This window comes from Mustela nivalis (genome assembly GCF_964662115.1).
Source record: "Mustela nivalis genome assembly, chromosome: 2".
NCBI lineage: Eukaryota > Metazoa > Chordata > Mammalia > Carnivora > Mustelidae > Mustela > Mustela nivalis.
In genome coordinates, this window is record NC_139021.1 from 101645967 (window position 1) to 101668044 (window position 22078).

Sequence of the window (22078 nt, forward strand, 5' to 3'; positions counted from 1 at the left end):
CAACAAGGTAGGGTTTTCTCTCCTCCTTTGGTCTGGAGAGCTTCCCCCCTTCTGAGTTCCTCCCGGGAACAGAGGCTGGGGCGGACTGAACAAACGGAGTGTCCTGCAGAAACCCAGGACCCTGTGCTACAGTCCCTGAAAACCAGTAGGTCATTCGGGCGGTGTGCTTGGTGCGTCGGAGGGTTGGGGCTCGCTTTCGCGTGGGTCGAAGCGACGGGACCAGGCATCTGGGTGTGTGGACTGCGTGCGTTTCACCAGAAGACATCTCCCACTGAATGGACTTGAGGGCACGGGTCAAAGTTTCAAAGCCAAACCTCCTTCATCCCCGCTGCACACACCCCGCTAGGACACCACATTTCTCGCTGACCACAGCTCCACCTGGAGGGTTGCTCAGGATTCCCTTTCCTCAGACAGGGACGGGGAGAAAGGCAGGGGCCCACATCTGTCCTAGCTCGGGACGTTTCTCAGACAGGGTCAAAACACAAAGGAATCAGAAGCTACTTTAGTCGACCCAAACATCACCACCAGCCTTACAAAAACGCTCCCATCTTGAATGCACATAGAGGGAAGGCTCACTGGCAAATGGCAATGGCCAGGAAAGCTTCATCATTAGCTCGGGGCCCGATCCGACTTCCTGACAATCTGCTACATGGCCAGGTTAGAGAGTGCCCTTCTCTCGCCTGGCCTCCGAGCTCTCGTGAACTTGTCGGATCTTGACTGGGGGAGCTGGGTCCTGGGAAACTGGGTCCCCCGGACTCCAAGGACACACCCACATGTCACAGGAAAGGAAAGACTGGGAAGAATCAGCACTTTGCGGATGGGGACTCTGTTGGAATGGTCAGATCTCAGTACGTAGAAATCCTGGGTCTTTGGTTTTCCTGACCCTGCATGACTCAGGGACAAATAGAAACCTCTAGGGTACTTGTGCTTGCATTGAATGCAACCCTGCCACACAGTGTTCTTCTGCAGAAAAACAATCTCCTAGAAGAGGTGAGAGATAGGTGGGAGCGGCCAAGAAACGGTCTTGACAATGACCATGACACAGTCGCTGGTTGGAGGAACTTGCCTGTCAGTATGGAACGTGTCTCTTAGTGTTTACCCTTTCTGCTTGAAGAGGTCACCCCGATTCCACTCCCTCTAGCTCAAGTTCAGAGTCAATATTTCTCCCTCCGTTCCTGCTCCTTGCCCTGACCTCTCTCGATGCAGCAGCAGCTTGCTCAGTCCATACCCACGCCATACACTCCCGGGCACGCCCACCCCAAGCAAAACTCCCTGAGCTCTTCCTGCCGAGCCCCACCAGTGGACTGACCATTCTGTGGATCTCTCCCTAGCTTGGCTGGATGGACAGGCGGGTGAACGGTCAACAAGAACAAAAGAGGAAGACACCCCGTTTTACACCAGAGTGGTACGCTGGCCTTTCTTTGGGGGAGACACAAAACTCTTCTGGCTTTTTAAATCAAGGTCACATAAAAAAAAAAAAATCTCAGCATGCACAATTGAGAGGGTAGGGAGAAGTTTGAGGGAGAATCTGTTACCAAATGCTACCTAACCCCAAAGGCATTGCAGGGGGGGCAAGGACAACCACAGCAGGATCACCTACCATCTGGAGGGCAGGGAGCTTTGGTACGGGTAGCAGCTATTCCTCCTTGCCACCTATTTTGTCCAGTGGGACCCGGAACGTGGGACCTCTAGGAAGACTGGGCGCATCTGTGGAGGACTCATTTTGCTCTCTTTATACTTTGGGGCTCACGGGCCTCTAGCACACTTCCCCATCTGGCTTCCTCCCATCCCCCAGGGAACAAAAGAGCCATGCAAACAGGACAAAGCCTGATTTGATGTTCATACTGTTTTCTATTCTGAAATCACAGGTGTCCCTGCTGGAAGGGGATGGCGGTAAGTATTCTGTACTCTAGTGTCACTCACTTGTTTGCAACAACCTGGAAAAGGGACAAGGTTGGGGCTTCCTCGCAGGCTCCACGATGAGAACCACCCTGATTCCAGGTCCGGCGGGACTTGAGAAGAAGGTTCGGAGTAACAGAGAGCGATTTTCTGGGGAAAGACCCATGGCCTCATGGCCCTGTCCCCGGAAACTACTGCGCTGCTCTTAGGTGGTGCAGGTTTGGGGGCAGGCAGTAGATGTGCCTTGGAGATGGACTATTTCACAGCTACTCCAGGCCCTGTAGCTCCAACAGGAGGCAGAGCTTCTATTCACGTCCCTGCTCCTCTCCAGGACCTTTCATCCTCCATCCAGGAAGGGCCCACTGCAGCTCAGTCCATACTGATGAGCTCCCCACCTCCACACACTTGTCCACACGTGCACGCCAAGCAAAGCTCCCCGAGTGATTCCCGAAGAGTCCCATCGGGGTCCCGACACTCTCTGTGTGTATCCACCTAGATCCCCTCGATAGTCTGTTCGATGACCTTGACGTGGACAGCACAGAAAGACAGGTCCCATTTTTCACCAAGGTGGTAAGTTAGCCTTCCTTCAGGTGAGGTACAGCATCCCTTGTTTCACTGATACTTGCAATCAGATCCGAACACCTCACCACGTACAATGTCCTTGGTGGGGAGATTCTTGAGGGAGCGACTCTTAGCCAGGGACACCCCATTTCAAAGACCCTGCAGGAAACAGCAGGTTCGGTTACAGTCCACAGGGTCCTTAGCTTTTTCACGGGTGCTACTGACACCGCCGTGCCACCTAATGGACCCAGGGCATGCGACCTCTAGGTGGATTCCATATCACTGCCCATGACCCTGCCCATCACCAAGAGACCAAAAGAGCTGTGCACACAGGACGAGGCAGGACTTGATGTTCATCATGTTTTCTTTTCTGAAATCACAGGTGGCCCTGCTGGAAAGGGAGCATGGTAAGTATGCTGTCCTCTAGAGTCACTCATTGCTTTCGAGCAACCTGGACAATGGGCAAGGTGGGGCCTCTTTGCAGGCTCCATCTTGAGAGCTACCCAGAATCCAGATCCTGTTGCAACGAGACTAAGGGTCATGTTCCGGACCGAGACCCAAGGCCTCGTGACCCTGGCCCTGGAAGCTACCGTGCTGCTCTTAGGTGCTGTAGGATCGGGTGCTGGGCACAAGGTCTGTTTCCATGGGAATTCATGTGCTGTGATTCGCAGGGTTGGTGTGTGTGTGTCAGGTGGATGAATGCTGTGCTCTCAAACGTGTCTGGTCCCCTCAAAATGGCGATTAATGGTGTCCACGTTCTAAGGGATGTTTCCCATCACTGTCACGTCATGAACGTCCATTCATGGGAAAACTCTTCAACACCTACAATTGAAAGAGGTGTTCTTTCCTTGCAAATACACATCAATTCCCCCAGAAAACAAATCCCGTCGCTAACTAGGAAGGGCTAGACTGTGCCCCAAAGACACAAGTGTGTCTTTTCCAATCCCTGTTACTGAGTCAGTGTCCATGGTGCTCTCCCGCCCAGCTAGGTCTCGGGCAAGAATGGTCACAGCACCTCCCTCTTGACACTGCACTCACACACACACATCTCTGCATCAGAGGCCCCACGATGCGTCTTCCCAACCTCATCGGAAACACTGAGTGCGGGGACACACTTCCTCCCTTCTGCAGGTGGCTTCCGGGGCAGCCGCGTACAACAGCCCGTTCGGGGATGACCCGCACAAAGGGGTAGTGGCCAGGGAACAGATGGGGCCAATTCACTCCGTGTTTCTCCATGGAGATCTACCATTTCCCTGCAGATACTGTGTCTAAGAATGCAACTGGCCTTCTCCCAGGGAAATCCCACACCCACCACTGGTCCTTGCTGGGGATCTTGGAGGTGGGTCCAAAAGGTGTCCTATCCAAGGGGGAATGAGGTGGTCTTCAGGGACTGAGCATCACTGGGGGCACCTGGGCCCCCTCCATGCAGGAACGAAGGGTGCTCTGTGCATCGCAACGTGGCCAAAGAGAACCTCAAACCTCAACAGGTGTGACAAAACAATCATCACCCATTTCGCTGGCCATCTGTCCATGCAAGAGTGCCTTGTTAGATTCGGAAGGTTTGGGCCAAGAGACAACTCAAGGGGGTTCAGTGCCTGGGAATGGAAACAGAGCCAAATCAGGGTTTCAGGCTTCTTTGGCAGACAACAAGACTTTCTCTCATGAGAAACATGTATTGGAACAGAATCTGATTTTCAAACATCTCTCTTTCTCACTCGCATGCGCGGGATCCACGGGAGTACCTTTCGCTGCCCTCCGAGGACACTCAACGGGCATTTCCAGGGTAGTTGCACCAGTCTGCATTCCATGAATTGCATACAAAGACTCTAATTTTCTGCCTCCTTCCAACATGGGTCCTGGGTTTGAATTCCTGGTTTGGGTCCTCGCCACCCTAACTGACAATGCCACAGCTCAGCATCCTTTGGATTCGCATTGCCCTCACGATGCCTTACGTTGAGCATCTTTTCGTACGAAGTCTGTCTGACTGGCCGAGTCATTCGTTCCCTTTGCAGCACAGACTATTCCAGTCTTTTTCTCGATTCTTTCATTTGGTGAAATCCCGGTCTTCTTTTGTTTGGTTGGTTTTCTTTGTTGTTCTTCCTTTTTGTCAGTGAACACACCTTTTCTGAAATAAGGATTGCCAAGGGTGTCTCCAATCTGTGGGCTGCCTTTTCACTCTGTTCACTGTTTCAGAAGAGGATGCTTTTCCTGGGCGGTCCTCGTGGGAAGCATCGTGATGCCAACATGAGCGCATTTCCTTGGGCATTTCTCTTCCGCTCCCAGGTGCCAGCACACTCCAGTTGGCTCAGGGGAGTCATCCAAGGTATTGGAAGGTCAGCTTCTAGAGACCCACCACCGACTTCTTCATATTCAGAAACGTCGTGGCTCGCTGTGTTCCTTTATGGTTCCCTTATCTATTCTAGCAGCTCCTCTGTCCCGAGAGCATCACATTGTATGCTTTAGATCAGTGCTGCACGGAATCCGATCCCCATTTATTCTAGGAACTGGGGCTTCACCTTAATCTCTTCGGGCCCAAAGACCTCCAGCAGCGCTTGGTGGGTGGATGTGAGCCCGGGAACGTCTTCCCTTGATCAATGTCCCTGTCAGGCCAGCCACTGATGCCCGAGCAATACGCGGGAGAGCAGGCCTCCTCTCTCGCTCCTGGTTGGTGTCTAGTGCTGAGTGATCCAGGAAAGAGTCTGTCTAGGATCCATCATACACAGTCATTTATTATCTCAGCGCAGTACACGGAAATCATCAAGGGAACGAAAATGTCCAGTTGCTCACTCCCACCAGCAACACGTCAAGAGTCCCATAACGACTGGAGTTTCTGATGGTTGCGCTGGGAGGGGACAGCGGTCATGGGCACACAGAACTGACACTGAGGTGACTGCTGCAGCGTCCTGGTCTCATTAGAAGGCATGAGACTCCAATCCCTGTCTCCTCCAAGGGCTCCGGCTCCGCCAGCCCCGTGAACCTCTGAGAGCACTGCAGGAGGGTCAGGCAGATGCTGCACGGCCCAGAGACATCTCAACGCACCTGGGAGGAAGGGGTGAGGTGGTTTCTCTCCTAACGGCATTGCTCCTCTTTCAGTTCTTACAGATCTACTGATAGAGAGCATCGAGGACTACTCCTTCAGTGAGGACGAAGTCTCTTCAGGTAGGGAATGGCACCGAGGAGGGGAACACTAGGACAGGGCTCCCGGGAACATGAGGTTGCCCCTGCCGCGCTGGAGAATGAAGAAGGTGGGTCAAAAACCACCAAGGAAAGCGATGCTCTGGCACAGGCATGATTTGCTCATGTCACGGTTTCGGGATGAAAAGAACAGACGAGGTGTCCACGGGCCTTTAGGGTAGGCTGGGTTTGTCATCACCACTCGACTCCTTGCGTGGCTCCTGGAAGGATCTTTCCCATCAAAGCTGCTCCTGCCTCCCTTGGCCACTGCCACATGTCAAAGCTTGGCCTCTTTGCTCATGGCCTCTCGGGAATGGTGCACAAGAAATTCTGCATCATTCTTAGCACGGGCCCAGACCTGGTCATGCTCAGGACTTGGCGGCCCCAACCGCACTCTCCTGGGCAAGAGACACTACGCGACACTCCGTTCCGGTCTGAGCCAGGAGGTGTAAGACAGGTCTAAATTCTCTCCCTCATAACCTCCACTACCAAACCATCCTAGTTCTCTCCAAGCTGCTGTACTTCAAGGGGACGCCCAGAGCTGCAGAAGGGAAAGCGTACTTCCCCTGGGTTCACTACACAGGCTCCCGTAAATCGGAGCTTCTGCCAGCCTTCACACCCCAGCCGAGTCTGACCTGGGGACGTGTTCCCAAGTGTGGGATGCCCCCATGCAGCTGCCCTGGAGAACCCCTGTCATGGGCCACGGTCCCCCGGGCCTGAGTGAAGGGGCTGCTGGACCTGCTTCACACACTTGCTGCCCCGGGTCCACTCTACCTCTCACTAGCTGGCGTCGAAGCATAGCACAGAGCCTCTTGGAAGCAGGGCCAGGGAGTCATGGTTCCTCTCACAAACCCACCTCGCTGGCCCACAGCCCTGGCCATGCTCCCCACTCCCTAGGCATGCCCAAACGGCAAACGTTCCTCAGGCCTGCCCAGGGCCCTACACACACCCCGACCCCATCCATTCCCGGCAAGCCTCAGCAAGAGCACTGGCAGGAATCCCGTGTTTCAGTAACCACACCACTGGACGTTTTCCAGCCCTGAACAGCTGAGGGCACCTGCACAATTTCCCATGCTCCTGTCTCCATTCAACCTCTGTAACACTTAGGGAAACAGAGGGCGTTGCGTTCCCTGAAACACGTCCCTGGGAAGGTCATCCCAGTCCCTGGGCAGACATGGGCTGTGGGGACGTGGTGGGCCATCTCTCCCGGCACTTCCCCAGCAATCCCAGACCCATGACAGCTGCTCCCAGCACAGACGGATCGGGGGATTGATTCCAGGGGACCCAGGATATCTCCTCTCTTTCCTTGGTGGCCCCCTCCTGGACAACAATAGGACTGGTGGAGCTTGGCAGGGGGAAGGACATGGAGCATCTCTAGGGGAGGAGGTGGAGGAGGAGGACGACGACGAAGGAGAGCAGGGAAGGACAGGAACAAGGACAGAGGAAGACAAAGTCCCGCAGAGGCAGTCTTATGGACAGTGGCCGCCTCCAGGGGGGAAAGGATCACACAGCCAGGCTTCCGGGTCTTGGAGAGAATCGGAGGTGGGAAGAGCAGGTGGGCAACCAGAGACCCCCCTGTACCCTGCGGAGATCAAACGACCAAGGCCAGGGAGGACTCGGAGCTAGGGACGCACCCCACTGAGGGCAGAGCCCAGCATCCCCAGAGCAGCAGGCCGTGGGTCGTCACCTGCACTAACTCCCCTTTGTTCTCTCTCAGGGCCAACCCCAGCACCCTTGCTGCTCCCTAACCCGAAGAAGGATTCCACAGAAGACGATTCCGATGGAAGGAGCCACCCTGTGCCTGTAATTCACTTCCACCTCCATCTCTTGGGCTTCCTCTCTCCTCTGTCCCTAAGTGCCTCCGCCCAGCTCTTCCCCTTTCCCTGCTTTGACGACGCCAACCCCGGAGGCCCTCGTCTCTGGCAGGCACTCGGGCTCTGCATGGGAACTGCTGCATGAAATCCCTGGGAAGCCCTCCTCACCCCTTTCCTCCCATCACCCTGACCCCTCACCGCGGACTCTGGGAAGCAGCCCCGGACAGCAGAGCAGGGAGGAGGGCTGGGAGTCGGCAGGGCACGGCTCACCCGGCTGGAGGGGCCTCGGGAAGGGAGGCTGGGCCTGGGTGTCCCCACTTGGTTCTCTGATGCCGGGGAGTCTGTGCTCATGCCCACTTCTGCTCTTGCTCTCAGCTCTCAAGAAACTTTCCTTTGGTGGACGTGGCGCAAACGACAAGGGAAGCAGAAGAGGAGGAGGACTCGGGAACAGGGTGAGTCGGGCAGGAAAAGGGGCCGGTGAACATGGACACACCTTTTCTCTCGTTGCCCCGTCCCTGTTGTGGGTACCTCAGCAAACAGCACAAAACCCGGGGTGCTGCCCTAGCCTCGGACCACAAAGAGGAGAGGAGAAGAAGATCCCAGTCCCTGCAGGCACTAGGAAGTCCTGAGAACATCCCACGGGGAACCTCCACCTGATCCCTGCAACTCCCTGTGGTGGTTGGGCGCTGTCGACCAGGAGCTGCTGATCTTGGAGGGAGGGCCCTGGCTGCCTGGAGGGACTGGTCATGAACGTCCATTCATGGGAAAACTCTTCAACACCTACAATTGAAAGAGGTGTTCTTTCCTTGCAAATACACATCAATTCCCCCAGAAAACAAATCCCGTCGCTAACTAGGAAGGGCTAGACTGTGCCCCAAAGACACAAGTGTGTCTTTTCCAATCCCTGTTACTGAGTCAGTGTCCATGGTGCTCTCCCGCCCAGCTAGGTCTCGGGCAAGAATGGTCACAGCACCTCCCTCTTGACACTGCACTCACACACACACATCTCTGCATCAGAGGCCCCACGATGCGTCTTCCCAACCTCATCGGAAACACTGAGTGCGGGGACACACTTCCTCCCTTCTGCAGGTGGCTTCCGGGGCAGCCGCGTACAACAGCCCGTTCGGGGATGACCCGCACAAAGGGGTAGTGGCCAGGGAACAGATGGGGCCAATTCACTCCGTGTTTCTCCATGGAGATCTACCATTTCCCTGCAGATACTGTGTCTAAGAATGCAACTGGCCTTCTCCCAGGGAAATCCCACACCCACCACTGGTCCTTGCTGGGGATCTTGGAGGTGGGTCCAAAGGTGTCCTATCCAAGGGGGAATGAGGTGGTCTTCAGGGACTGAGCATCACTGGGGGCACCTGGGCCCCCTCCATGCAGGAACGAAGGGTGCTCTGTGCATCGCAACGTGGCCAAAGAGAACCTCAAACCTCAACAGGTGTGACAAAACAATCATCACCCATTTCGCTGGCCATCTGTCCATGCAAGAGTGCCTTGTTAGATTCGGAAGGTTTGGGCCAAGAGACAACTCAAGGGGGTTCAGTGCCTGGGAATGGAAACAGAGCCAAATCAGGGTTTCAGGCTTCTTTGGCAGACAACAAGACTTTCTCTCATGAGAAACATGTATTGGAACAGAATCTGATTTTCAAACATCTCTCTTTCTCACTCGCATGCGCGGGATCCACGGGAGTACCTTTCGCTGCCCTCCGAGGACACTCAACGGGCATTTCCAGGGTAGTTGCACCAGTCTGCATTCCATGAATTGCATACAAAGACTCTAATTTTCTGCCTCCTTCCAACATGGGTCCTGGGTTTGAATTCCTGGTTTGGGTCCTCGCCACCCTAACTGACAATGCCACAGCTCAGCATCCTTTGGATTCGCATTGCCCTCACGATGCCTTACGTTGAGCATCTTTTCGTACGAAGTCTGTCTGACTGGCCGAGTCATTCGTTCCCTTTGCAGCACAGACTATTCCAGTCTTTTTCTCGATTCTTTCATTTGGTGAAATCCCGGTCTTCTTTTGTTTGGTTGGTTTTCTTTGTTGTTCTTCCTTTTTGTCAGTGAACACACCTTTTCTGAAATAAGGATTGCCAAGGGTGTCTCCAATCTGTGGGCTGCCTTTTCACTCTGTTCACTGTTTCAGAAGAGGATGCTTTTCCTGGGCGGTCCTCGTGGGAAGCATCGTGATGCCAACATGAGCGCATTTCCTTGGGCATTTCTCTTCCGCTCCCAGGTGCCAGCACACTCCAGTTGGCTCAGGGGAGTCATCCAAGGTATTGGAAGGTCAGCTTCTAGAGACCCACCACCGACTTCTTCATATTCAGAAACGTCGTGGCTCGCTGTGTTCCTTTATGGTTCCCTTATCTATTCTAGCAGCTCCTCTGTCCCGAGAGCATCACATTGTATGCTTTAGATCAGTGCTGCACGGAATCCGATCCCCATTTATTCTAGGAACTGGGGCTTCACCTTAATCTCTTCGGGCCCAAAGACCTCCAGCAGCGCTTGGTGGGTGTGTGTGAGCCCGGGAACGTCTTCCCTTGATCAATGTCCCTGTCAGGCCAGCCACTGATGCCCGAGCAATACGCGGGAGAGCAGGCCTCCTCTCTCGCTCCTGGTTGGTGTCTAGTGCTGAGTGATCCAGGAAAGAGTCTGTCTAGGATCCATCATACACAGTCATTTATTATCTCAGCGCAGTACACGGAAATCATCAAGGGAACGAAAATGTCCAGTTGCTCACTCCCACCAGCAACACGTCAAGAGTCCCATAACGACTGGAGTTTCTGATGGTTGCGCTGGGAGGGGACAGCGGTCATGGGCACGCAGAACTGACACTGAGGTGACTGCTGCAGCGTCCTGGTCTCATTAGAAGGCATGAGACTCCAATCCCTGTCTCCTCCAAGGGCTCCGGCTCCGCCAGCCCCGTGAACCTCTGAGAGCACTGCAGGAGGGTCAGGCAGATGCTGCACGGCCCAGAGACATCTCAACGCACCTGGGAGGAAGGGGTGAGGTGGTTTCTCTCCTAACGGCATTGCTCCTCTTTCAGTTCTTACAGATCTACTGATAGAGAGCATCGAGGACTACTCCTTCAGTGAGGACGAAGTCTCTTCAGGTAGGGAATGGCACCGAGGAGGGGAACACTAGGACAGGGCTCCCGGGAACATGAGGTTGCCCCTGCCGCGCTGGAGAATGAAGAAGGTGGGTCAAAAACCACCAAGGAAAGCGATGCTCTGGCACAGGCATGATTTGCTCATGTCACGGTTTCGGGATGAAAAGAACAGACGAGGTGTCCACGGGCCTTTAGGGTAGGCTGGGTTTGTCATCACCACTCGACTCCTTGCGTGGCTCCTGGAAGGATCTTTCCCATCAAAGCTGCTCCTGCCTCCCTTGGCCACTGCCACATGTCAAAGCTTGGCCTCTTTGCTCATGGCCTCTCGGGAATGGTGCACAAGAAATTCTGCATCATTCTTAGCACGGGCCCAGACCTGGTCATGCTCAGGACTTGGCGGCCCCAACCGCACTCTCCTGGGCAAGAGACACTACGCGACACTCCGTTCTGGTCTGAGCCAGGAGGTGTAAGACAGGTCTAAATTCTCTCCCTCATAACCTCCACTACCAAACCATCCTAGTTCTCTCCAAGCTGCTGTACTTCAAGGGGACGCCCAGAGCTGCAGAAGGGAAAGCGTACTTCCCCTGGGTTCACTACACAGGCTCCCGTAAATCGGAGCTTCTGCCAGCCTTCACACCCCAGCCGAGTCTGACCTGGGGACGTGTTCCCAAGTGTGGGATGCCCCCATGCAGCTGCCCTGGAGAACCCCTGTCATGGGCCACGGTCCCCCGGGCCTGAGTGAAGGGGCTGCTGGACCTGCTTCACACACTTGCTGCCCCGGGTCCACTCTACCTCTCACTAGCTGGCGTCGAAGCATAGCACAGAGCCTCTTGGAAGCAGGGCCAGGGAGTCATGGTTCCTCTCACAAACCCACCTCGCTGGCCCACAGCCCTGGCCATGCTCCCCACTCCCTAGGCATGCCCAAACGGCAAACGTTCCTCAGGCCTGCCCAGGGCCCTACACACACCCCGACCCCATCCATTCCCGGCAAGCCTCAGCAAGAGCACTGGCAGGAATCCCGTGTTTCAGTAACCACACCACTGGACGTTTTCCAGCCCTGAACAGCTGAGGGCACCTGCACAATTTCCCATGCTCCTGTCTCCATTCAACCTCTGTAACACTTAGGGAAACAGAGGGCGTTGCGTTCCCTGAAACACGTCCCTGGGAAGGTCATCCCAGTCCCTGGGCAGACATGGGCTGTGGGGACGTGGTGGGCCATCTCTCCCGGCACTTCCCCAGCAATCCCAGACCCATGACAGCTGCTCCCAGCACAGACGGATCGGGGGATTGATTCCAGGGGACCCAGGATATCTCCTCTCTTTCCTTGGTGGCCCCCTCCTGGACAACAATAGGACTGGTGGAGCTTGGCAGGGGGAAGGACATGGAGCATCTCTAGGGGAGGAGGTGGAGGAGGAGGACGACGACGAAGGAGAGCAGGGAAGGACAGGAACAAGGACAGAGGAAGACAAAGTCCCGCAGAGGCAGTCTTATGGACAGTGGCCGCCTCCAGGGGGGAAAGGATCACACAGCCAGGCTTCCGGGTCTTGGAGAGAATCGGAGGTGGGAAGAGCAGGTGGGCAACCAGAGACCCCCCTGTACCCTGCGGAGATCAAACGACCAAGGCCAGGGAGGACTCGGAGCTAGGGACGCACCCCACTGAGGGCAGAGCCCAGCATCCCCAGAGCAGCAGGCCGTGGGTCGTCACCTGCACTAACTCCCCTTTGTTCTCTCTCAGGGCCAACCCCAGCACCCTTGCTGCTCCCTAACCCGAAGAAGGATTCCACAGAAGACGATTCCGATGGAAGGAGCCACCCTGTGCCTGTAATTCACTTCCACCTCCATCTCTTGGGCTTCCTCTCTCCTCTGTCCCTAAGTGCCTCCGCCCAGCTCTTCCCCTTTCCCTGCTTTGACGACGCCAACCCCGGAGGCCCTCGTCTCTGGCAGGCACTCGGGCTCTGCATGGGAACTGCTGCATGAAATCCCTGGGAAGCCCTCCTCACCCCTTTCCTCCCATCACCCTGACCCCTCACCGCGGACTCTGGGAAGCAGCCCCGGACAGCAGAGCAGGGAGGAGGGCTGGGAGTCGGCAGGGCACGGCTCACCCGGCTGGAGGGGCCTCGGGAAGGGAGGCTGGGCCTGGGTGTCCCCACTTGGTTCTCTGATGCCGGGGAGTCTGTGCTCATGCCCACTTCTGCTCTTGCTCTCAGCTCTCAAGAAACTTTCCTTTGGTGGACGTGGCGCAAACGACAAGGGAAGCAGAAGAGGAGGAGGACTCGGGAACAGGGTGAGTCGGGCAGGAAAAGGGGCCGGTGAACATGGACACACCTTTTCTCTCGTTGCCCCGTCCCTGTTGTGGGTACCTCAGCAAACAGCACAAAACCCGGGGTGCTGCCCTAGCCTCGGACCACAAAGAGGAGAGGAGAAGAAGATCCCAGTCCCTGCAGGCACTAGGAAGTCCTGAGAACATCCCACGGGGAACCTCCACCTGATCCCTGCAACTCCCTGTGGTGGTTGGGCGCTGTCGACCAGGAGCTGCTGATCTTGGAGGGAGGGCCCTGGCTGCCTGGAGGGACTGGTCATGAACGTCCATTCATGGGAAAACTCTTCAACACCTACAATTGAAAGAGGTGTTCTTTCCTTGCAAATACACATCAATTCCCCCAGAAAACAAATCCCGTCGCTAACTAGGAAGGGCTAGACTGTGCCCCAAAGACACAAGTGTGTCTTTTCCAATCCCTGTTACTGAGTCAGTGTCCATGGTGCTCTCCCGCCCAGCTAGGTCTCGGGCAAGAATGGTCACAGCACCTCCCTCTTGACACTGCACTCACACACACACATCTCTGCATCAGAGGCCCCACGATGCGTCTTCCCAACCTCATCGGAAACACTGAGTGCGGGGACACACTTCCTCCCTTCTGCAGGTGGCTTCCGGGGCAGCCGCGTACAACAGCCCGTTCGGGGATGACCCGCACAAAGGGGTAGTGGCCAGGGAACAGATGGGGCCAATTCACTCCGTGTTTCTCCATGGAGATCTACCATTTCCCTGCAGATACTGTGTCTAAGAATGCAACTGGCCTTCTCCCAGGGAAATCCCACACCCACCACTGGTCCTTGCTGGGGATCTTGGAGGTGGGTCCAAAAGGTGTCCTATCCAAGGGGGAATGAGGTGGTCTTCAGGGACTGAGCATCACTGGGGGCACCTGGGCCCCCTCCATGCAGGAACGAAGGGTGCTCTGTGCATCGCAACGTGGCCAAAGAGAACCTCAAACCTCAACAGGTGTGACAAAACAATCATCACCCATTTCGCTGGCCATCTGTCCATGCAAGAGTGCCTTGTTAGATTCGGAAGGTTTGGGCCAAGAGACAACTCAAGGGGGTTCAGTGCCTGGGAATGGAAACAGAGCCAAATCAGGGTTTCAGGCTTCTTTGGCAGACAACAAGACTTTCTCTCATGAGAAACATGTATTGGAACAGAATCTGATTTTCAAACATCTCTCTTTCTCACTCGCATGCGCGGGATCCACGGGAGTACCTTTCGCTGCCCTCCGAGGACACTCAACGGGCATTTCCAGGGTAGTTGCACCAGTCTGCATTCCATGAATTGCATACAAAGACTCTAATTTTCTGCCTCCTTCCAACATGGGTCCTGGGTTTGAATTCCTGGTTTGGGTCCTCGCCACCCTAACTGACAATGCCACAGCTCAGCATCCTTTGGATTCGCATTGCCCTCACGATGCCTTACGTTGAGCATCTTTTCGTACGAAGTCTGTCTGACTGGCCGAGTCATTCGTTCCCTTTGCAGCACAGACTATTCCAGTCTTTTTCTCGATTCTTTCATTTGGTGAAATCCCGGTCTTCTTTTGTTTGGTTGGTTTTCTTTGTTGTTCTTCCTTTTTGTCAGTGAACACACCTTTTCTGAAATAAGGATTGCCAAGGGTGTCTCCAATCTGTGGGCTGCCTTTTCACTCTGTTCACTGTTTCAGAAGAGGATGCTTTTCCTGGGCGGTCCTCGTGGGAAGCATCGTGATGCCAACATGAGCGCATTTCCTTGGGCATTTCTCTTCCGCTCCCAGGTGCCAGCACACTCCAGTTGGCTCAGGGGAGTCATCCAAGGTATTGGAAGGTCAGCTTCTAGAGACCCACCACCGACTTCTTCATATTCAGAAACGTCGTGGCTCGCTGTGTTCCTTTATGGTTCCCTTATCTATTCTAGCAGCTCCTCTGTCCCGAGAGCATCACATTGTATGCTTTAGATCAGTGCTGCACGGAATCCGATCCCCATTTATTCTAGGAACTGGGGCTTCACCTTAATCTCTTCGGGCCCAAAGACCTCCAGCAGCGCTTGGTGGGTGTGTGTGAGCCCGGGAACGTCTTCCCTTGATCAATGTCCCTGTCAGGCCAGCCACTGATGCCCGAGCAATACGCGGGAGAGCAGGCCTCCTCTCTCGCTCCTGGTTGGTGTCTAGTGCTGAGTGATCCAGGACTGTATTTGCTGACAATGTGGAAGAGCCTTCAGCCATGGGTCTCTGGTGCCAGGGACATCAGAGATCGTTCATCCTGGATCGCAGCACACCCATCTACCCAGTGTGGGAGAGCCTTTAGTCGGGGCTCTAACCTCGGGAGACACGAGAGACCTCACCCTTCCGAGCAACGGAGACATGATACACATGGGGGGAACAACTCCAGGGCAGTGCTCACCTCTGTACACAGTAAGGCCACTGGAGACGCCCCTCAGCAATGGAAAGAAGGTGAGGGACCCTTGTTTCAGAGAGCTCTGCTCTTCTTCATGACCAGGACCTCACACGGGGTAGAAGCCATGTGCTGGGATTGCTGCACAAGAGCTCACAGCAACATACATCTCTTCGAGGCCATGGGCACATTCCCACAGACAGAAACCAATTGAATGTCATCTTCAGGGAAAAGCATTTAGGCCAGCCACACCCTTAGCCAGCACCCGAGGATCCACACCGGCGGCAACCCCGACAAATGCGGTCAACGTGGAAGAGCCGTTCGATACAGCTCTCACATTTGGAGACACCGGACAACTCAGAGCAGAGAAACCTGTGTCTGTCATCACTGGGGCCCCACCTGTACCCAGAGCGCCCACCTTGCTCACCGCCACAGAAATCACACAGTACAAACCCTTGTCTCCCGTCACTGAGGCAGAGCCTTCAGCCAGAAGTGGGCCCTTTCCCAACACCAGAGAACTCACACAGGGAGAGCCACTAGCGCGGTATCCTGGTGGGAGAAGCTTCAGGTGGGGCTCAGGCCTGAGGCTCCCGCTACCATCTCAGAGTGTGCTTCATCCCTCACATGGGAGCGAAGGTGCAGGCACCCCTGGGACCCCCTGCATCATCGCTGTGGCTGAATGCGAGGACATCCCATATGGGAATCCCATTCCTCACGGAGCCAACACAGGAAGGACCTGGCAGGATTCGCACACAGGAAAATCCTCCCGGTCAGATGAGCAAAGGAATGGGCTCAGCTATCCCTTCTTCCCTAGCCAGCAATGACACCCTCACACCGAGGGATCACTGATCCCAACGCAACGAGGGGAATTTCTTCCCCGGACACTCCCATCAGAGAATCACTGGGCAACTACCTCCCAAGGAATTCCTCGGGGTGACTCTGAGATACAAACTCAGACACTGCAAACACAGACAGCGGGGCCCCGTTCTGAGGGATGCGGAATGCGTTAGTCCAGTAACCAATAGCTAGAAATCAAGCACATCTGCTCTGATCCAGGAGTACTTCCATAAAGGCCAGTCTCACCAAACAGGCGGGTCTAACAACCGTGCACACTGTGCCAAGTAAGAACAGGGGACTTCTCCTTCAGGAGCTCTCACAACAGACACAGGTACTGTCTCTTGGTAGGAAGTGGGATCACGGGAAGTAACACTGCCTGGGATCCATGAGAACATCAAGTCGAGGGGGAACTCAGAGTCTCAGAACACAAGGTGATAGAAGTATGTTCACAAAAACATGAACCTATCGATGCATATAGATCACAAGGATGAATGGCCACAAGATTCAAAAAACACATGGTTTGTGATCTACCTCTCATGTGTCCTTAATTCTACTAATATTGTCCTCACAAAGCGCAAAGGATTTACAAATTAATTGCGTGCTTAGAAATATATCTATTTACTTCACTTCACTTATTGGAGATCGACAGAGCTAGCGAGGGAGCAAGAACAGCTGGGGTCTGGCAGCAGAGAAGAGGGAGAAGGGTGCCCAATACAGGGCTTGATCCCCCAGGATCCAGGGATCCTGACCTCAGCCAAGGGCAGATGCTTACCCAACTGCGCCACCCGGGGGCTGGCAAATTAATTTCATCTTTTACAAAGATGCTCTTCTGGAAGACAGGGCACCAAAACCTCCACAGTTCAGCATCAGGCAGTGAGGGCTTCCTCCCTGTCTATGAGAACATGGAAGCCAAAGGTTTTTCTCCACCACCAAGAAGAGCTACATATCTCTGGGCCTGAGAGGGTATACAACCACTGCAGATGTGGAAATACTCCCCGATTCGGTAGATTTTAGAACAGGATGGCGTTCTTACGGTCCCTTCCATAAAGACAAAGCCTGTCTAGGAATGCCTGCGAGGTTCTTTCAGTTAAGGGACCAGCTTTTGGCTTTGGCTCAGGTTATGATGTCAGGGTTATGGGACTGAGCCCCGTGTCAGGCTATGGAAGGAATGTGGAGCCTGCTGAAGGGTCGTTCTCATCCCCTGCAACACACACAACCCGCAAAAAAAAAAAAAAAAAAAAAAAAAAAAAAAAAACCACACACAGGAGATAGTGAGTGAGAAAGAGAGAGAGAAAGAATGTGTGCGGCAGTCCACTAAGACAGCCATTTGTAAAGATGCCCGGGATTCTTTGCTCTAGATGAATGGCCCAATAAAGCAAGTGTGGGCAGAAAGTTGATCATCAAGAGAATGTCTATTTATAAGATCAGGCAGCAATAACTCAGGACTCTGCTAAAAGGGGCAACCTGGAGTTCAGAAGTCTTGTGTGGGGCAGGGACTTGCAGAACCTTCTCCACATGTGCCACTAAGTCATCTTCCCCAAGCAGCCAACTCTGGACATTCTGGTTAAGGGTAAATCGACAAGAAGAGGCTCTCTTTGCCTCCGGAAGAAAGACAGAAGCCGGCAAGAAAGACACCCAAGTCAAGGCCTGAACCTCAACCCAGGTGGGAGGTTCAGAACCAAGACAACTTATCACTGCGATGCACGTGCACCAGCGAGACGACAGCGGTCACAATCCTGGACGTGCTGCACTTCCATCTGCACTGAAGAGACAGAGGCCAGACGATCTGGATGCTGCCCAGCAGGCCACGTCCCCTGAGCCTCGAAGCGCCACCTGTAGAAACAAGGAGAGCATTCAGTCGAGGTCTCAGGACCTGCACGTGGGGAGAGACAGAGTCACCCATGATGGAAGCAGGCCCCTCCGTCCCAGCAGGGAGTGCAGGTTCAAGGAGGCCAAAACCACAGGGCCCCGCCATCTGTCAAAGTCTTAGCATTGCTGCTGGAAGGCCTTCCCCTAAAGCATGCTTGGCGAATTGCCTGCCAGGAGTTCCATGAGGCTGAAAAGGGCCTCTGGTCTTTCCTTGCTAAGACATGCCTCTCATGCGCCCTGGTACTCAACAAGAAAAAAAAAAAAAAAAAAAAACCAACAACGACTGACCACCTTCCACTTCCACAACACCCTTCCACTTCAGGGTCGTGGCTATGGCAGAGTTCACACTGTGTGCATTTTTTCCCTTTGGTTCTATTATAGTCTCTCTCACTACAAAACCTGCAATGGACCCCCATTTGTTTTTAAGGACATTCAAAATTGCAGCATGGCCTAGAACTTCAAGATCAAGTTTATGCTGGTGTCTCCAACTTTATTTCATGCCATTGCTCACTGTGTTTGTCGTGATAGAAACACACTAGCCATCTTGCTATTGACTGAATGAGTCCAGGTGCTCCTGACCAGGACGTTCCTGCCTCTCTCAGCAATGCTCTCCTCACAGATCTTTGCTGTCAAGACTTTCCATATAATTTAGGTCCTTTCCAGATACAATCCTGAAGAGACTACCCCTGGCCACTTGGCTGAAACAGTCTGCTTATCCCCAATACCCTCTATCACTATCATCTCATCTTCTGGTCTTTAAAACCCTTCACAGCATTTAGCATGACCTGAAATTATAGGATTAATTTATTTGCATCCTTTCTTCCTCTGTGGTCCTTATCTCTACACCTCCCTCCTGAATGTAAGCCCAGCAAAGGGAGAGTCCTTGACTTTCTTGTTCATTGACGTATATCCTGAGCTTTTAGAAGGGCATTAGTTTAATGCTGGTTAAAAGTATCAATTTCCCAGGGGTGCCTGGGTGGCTCAGTGGGTTAAAGCCTCTGCCTTTGGCTAGGGTCCTGGGATCGAACCCGCATCGGGCTCTCTGCTCAGCAGGGAGCCTGTTTCCTCCTCTCTCTCTGCCTGCCTCTCTGCCTACTTGTGATCTCTATCTGTCAAATAAATAAAATAAATAAAATCTTAAAAAAACTACAAACTTCCCAGATACCTATTTTAGCAAAGCCCTGTGTATTTATATCTTGCCTCTTCTGATGCTCACAAATATTGTGACAAAGGTCTTATTATCCAAATTTACAACGAGGAAACAAAGGCTCATAGAGATTAAGTGACTCGTCTAAGCCAGTAAGTGGCTTAGCAAGAATTTGTGGGCTAGCAGTAGTAATTTTAAAGTAGGCTTCAGAATAAAAAAGTTCTACCAGGAATAGAGACATCATCATAAAGGGGTCAAGGGCTCGAGAGGACATAAATATCCGAGTATTTATACACTTAATAATTCTTAAAATTGATAACGCGAAAACCAATAGAACTGAAAGGAGAAGTAAACACAAAATTATAGCTACAGAGTTCAACACTGCTTCTCACTGTGTCACTGACAAAGCTCTTAGGAATTTTATCCCCAAACCCATTTTTCCGTTAGCCCTGTGATTTTCAGTACACTATTTTATATGGAGCAGTGATCCTTTTTTAGGAAAACACACATCATGTTATAAAAGAAGTCACCGTATTTGTATACCTTCTCTCCTCTCCGTTTGTTGTTAGCCTCCTCTCATCTATATAGATACATACCCTTTCTGTGTTGCCTAGATTTGCAACTCATACAATCTGTCACCTAGTTCCCACATTTGTTCTCAGTTCTTTGTGGGGGGAGGGGGGTCAGGGTGGCACAGTCGGCTGACTGACTCTTGGATTCAGCTCTGGTCGTGATCTCGGGGTTGGGGGTAGAGTCCCTCGTCGGGCTTCAATATCAACACAGAGTCGGCTTGTTTCTCTGTCTCCCTACCATGTTCACTCTCTCTCTTTCTCAAACAGGTAAGACTTTAAGGGGGAAAAAAAAAAAAAAACTAAAGAACAAAATAAAATTAGTTCTTCAGTTAAAGTCAGAGTCTACTACCAGCCGTTTTACCATGCTTCTTTATGTCACTCCCTGGTTACCTGGTACTCATTCTCTAACAGAGCCTTCCAGGAACAAAGATCCTAGAGTTCTTGTCCATTCAGAAAAGACTTGCTGTCTTTGTTGAAGAGTATCTTCTTAACTGGGTGTAATACTCTCAATGTGACACCTTGAGGATTTTGTAGAAACTGCTCTTGCTGACTCTGAGCTACAGATTTTACTATGGAAAAGTCTGAGGCTATTTGGACTTTCTCTTATATTGGCCGGTTGTCAAAAATAACTGTTTTTGAAATCTAGTCCCTTTATCAGAATATATCCTAATGTTGCTAAGGACTGGCTCTTTTACACCGATTCAATCACAAATATCTCCCCCCACAAAAAGTATTCTTGAAATATTTTAAACATTTGTTCTATTTCTTTTCCTTTCTGTTTTTGGGAAGGAATTCTATTTATGGTATGTATGTGAACTCTCTTTTTAATGTAATCTTCTAATTTTATTTCATTTTCTTCTTGCTTACATCTATCCTTTCTTTCTGAACAAATTTTTTTAAAGATTTTAATTATTCATTTGAGAGAGAGAGAGAGGCACAGCGAGAGAAGGAACACAAGCAGGGGGAATTGGAGAGGGAGAAGCAGGCCTCCTGCCAAGCAGGGAGCCCAATGAGGGGCTCGAACCCAGGACCCTGGTATCATGACCTGAGCCGAAGGCAGACACTTAATGACTGAACCACCCGGGCGGGCCCTGAACAGATTTTTGCCAGTATGTATTCATCCTTGGGGTTCTTCCAATTTGCTTTCTTTACTGTAATTATATTTTCTGTTCTCTTTTCTCAATTTGACACCCTGCCATGTGTTTGCTATTCCCTTATTAATATCTTTCTTAAATACCTGTACCACAGAGATAATTAATCCAATTAGTTCACCCTTTGGAAACTCATGATTTAATACTTGGTCACATAATTTACCTACTTTATGACTACTTTGATCAGATGACAATTCTATCACCAACTAGCTTTCTTCCCAATACTTTTCACCCCTTTTTTCTTATAATCGTTTTGCATGCATTTGTGCTGGTTCCCTTTCCATTACTTGGGCTAAAAGGATGTGAGCTTTTCAAGGAAGACCACACTGCAAAAGGTTTACTTGGGAGATGGAACAGAGTCATCCCTTGGGCTAGAGGGGTAACTCATTATGAGCAAGTGTTCTGCACATGTGTTGGTCTCAGTTTACAGATCAACCAGGATGTGCCTTCCTTCCTCGTTGGAACAGCCTCCACAACAGCTTGCTCTCTTGGTCATCACAGAGTCAATCACTGACTGCAGCTCCAAACTGAGGAAAACCAAGTGTTGGGCTCATTGCACAGAAATAAGCCCAGAGGCCGAACTGGGCCCATGGAGGCTCCGACTTCCCCAGCATCTGCCTAGGCCAACTGTCTGATGCAATCCAGGAAAGAAAGGTAGTTAAAGCTCTACAGAACAGTTTCAACTGAGAGAGAGGAACAAGACAAAAGATAACATTCTTTCCCCTTCCACCTTTCTGACCAGCTGTTCTGGCACACAGTGGTTCACACTGAGACTCGGAACATATCCTGCTAGTCTGAGCAATCAGATGTGCTATTTACAAATCTACAGTCAACGAGGTAATCACCCCCCTGAGCATTCCCCTCCTCCTAACCAGCCTTACCGTCCCCCATGCTTCCCTAACTTTTGTAGAAGGCCTGCAAATCCCGATCAACCGTTGTCAAGTAAGTTTTTGCATCAAATTCTTTGTCAGAGGATACCTGCTAAGATGGCATGTAAGATTATTTCTGCACATTTAGTGTCTATGAGGTGGTTTTCCCTCATGGACAGTCTCTCTTGCACCATCAGGGAAACAGAGGGCTACTGAAAAGTGTGGTTTGTGCTTCTACACTTCAGTACGTCTCCTTGGCAGAATGAAACTGTCTCCAAGGGAGCTCAGCTATCTAGTTCATGGCACCGTTGTTCATGGAAGTTTTAGGTGTGGATGTGCTCTGTTCATGAAAAGCGCACTGCCAGACCCCGTGCGCATCAGAA

At 52.4% G+C, this 22078-nt stretch overlaps 2 protein-coding genes and 1 long non-coding RNA gene across 6 annotated transcripts in view; 2 read left to right on the forward strand and 1 right to left on the reverse strand.

Annotated features, from left to right (window-relative positions):
- LOC309859736 (uncharacterized protein) overlaps positions 1–22078 on the reverse strand; it is a 281535-nt gene that overhangs the window by 120009 nt on the left and 139448 nt on the right. The window lies entirely within an intron of this gene.
- Positions 1–22078, forward strand: part of LOC309859319 (uncharacterized protein) — a gene marked incomplete at its 5' end in the record, with an annotated part of 104468 nt that overhangs the window by 61833 nt on the left and 20557 nt on the right. The gene's annotated exons all lie outside the window — the stretch shown is intronic.
- Positions 1868–7993, forward strand: LOC309859746. 3 transcript variants are annotated; one of them, XR_014308872.1, is made up of 4 exons: positions 1868–1893; positions 2396–2867; positions 5554–5619; positions 7352–7993. It is a non-coding gene; the product is annotated as an uncharacterized lncRNA (long non-coding RNA). The 3 variants fall into 3 exon arrangements; XR_014308874.1 differs by lacking the exon at positions 1868–1893 and having other exon boundaries at positions 1924–2469; positions 2843–2867; XR_014308873.1 differs by lacking the exon at positions 1868–1893 and having other exon boundaries at positions 1924–2867.